The following is a 990-nucleotide window of genomic DNA, read 5'->3' on the forward strand; positions in this document are numbered from 1 at the left end:
TTTCTTTCTTAGTTTTCTTCTCTGTTTTGAAATTTTGGATTGAGATTGGAAGGAATTCTGTTTTCATTCTCCATCTGCAACTTCTCTTGTTCTTTTTCTGCAATTTACTCTTCTATTTTCATTTTGCAATTGTTCTTGTTGGATCAAGGAAGGATTTGAGATCTAGACTTGTTTTCTAGTCTCTTCCACTCTTGAGATCTTGAACCACTTTTAAATTGCTGCAAATTAAGCATTGCTTTTCTGTCTTTACAATTCTTCAAGGCATTTTACTCTTCTGTTTAAATCTGTTGCATGATTTTGCATCTTTTACTTCTCTGTTTGATTGCTATTTACACTTTTCTGTTGAATTTTACATTTCCAGCACCCACTCCCCTTTATATTTCATGCAATTTATATTTCTTGTCATTTAAGATTCTTGCAATTTACATTTCTTGCTCTTTAAGTTTCTGTCCAATTTACTTTCTGCAATTTATAATTTCTTGTCATTTACTTTCTGCTGCTTCAATTGTCACTCAAATCACTCAATATTAGCTTGACTAAACTAATCACCCACTAAAGTTGCTTGATCCATCAATCCCTGTGGGTTCGACCTCACTCTAAGTGAGTTTTACTACTTAATACGACCCGGTACACTTGCCGGTTAATTTTGGGTGTTTTGGAAAATTCGTTTTTCCACAAAAACACCATCAAGTTTTTGGCGCCGTTGCCGGGGATTGATTAGATCAACAATGATTAAGTGGGTGAGAAGTCTAGATCAAGCATTTTCTTTATTTTTGTTTTCTGTTTTAAATTGAAACCAAGGTGTTTGAGTTTTTGCCTCACTAAGAAATTCTCATATCTGATATGAGTAATTTCAATTTTCCTTGGTGTTGTGTTTTCCAAAATTCAAATGGAGTTCAACTCATCTTATGATCAAACAAATTTTATGGGATATTACCCACCATCACCAATCTCTAATGGTGGCTGGGAATATCACCAAGAAAATACAAA

This window comes from Arachis ipaensis, chromosome B07 (assembly GCF_000816755.2).
Source record: "Arachis ipaensis cultivar K30076 chromosome B07, Araip1.1, whole genome shotgun sequence".
Classification (NCBI taxonomy): Eukaryota; Viridiplantae; Streptophyta; class Magnoliopsida; order Fabales; family Fabaceae; genus Arachis; species Arachis ipaensis.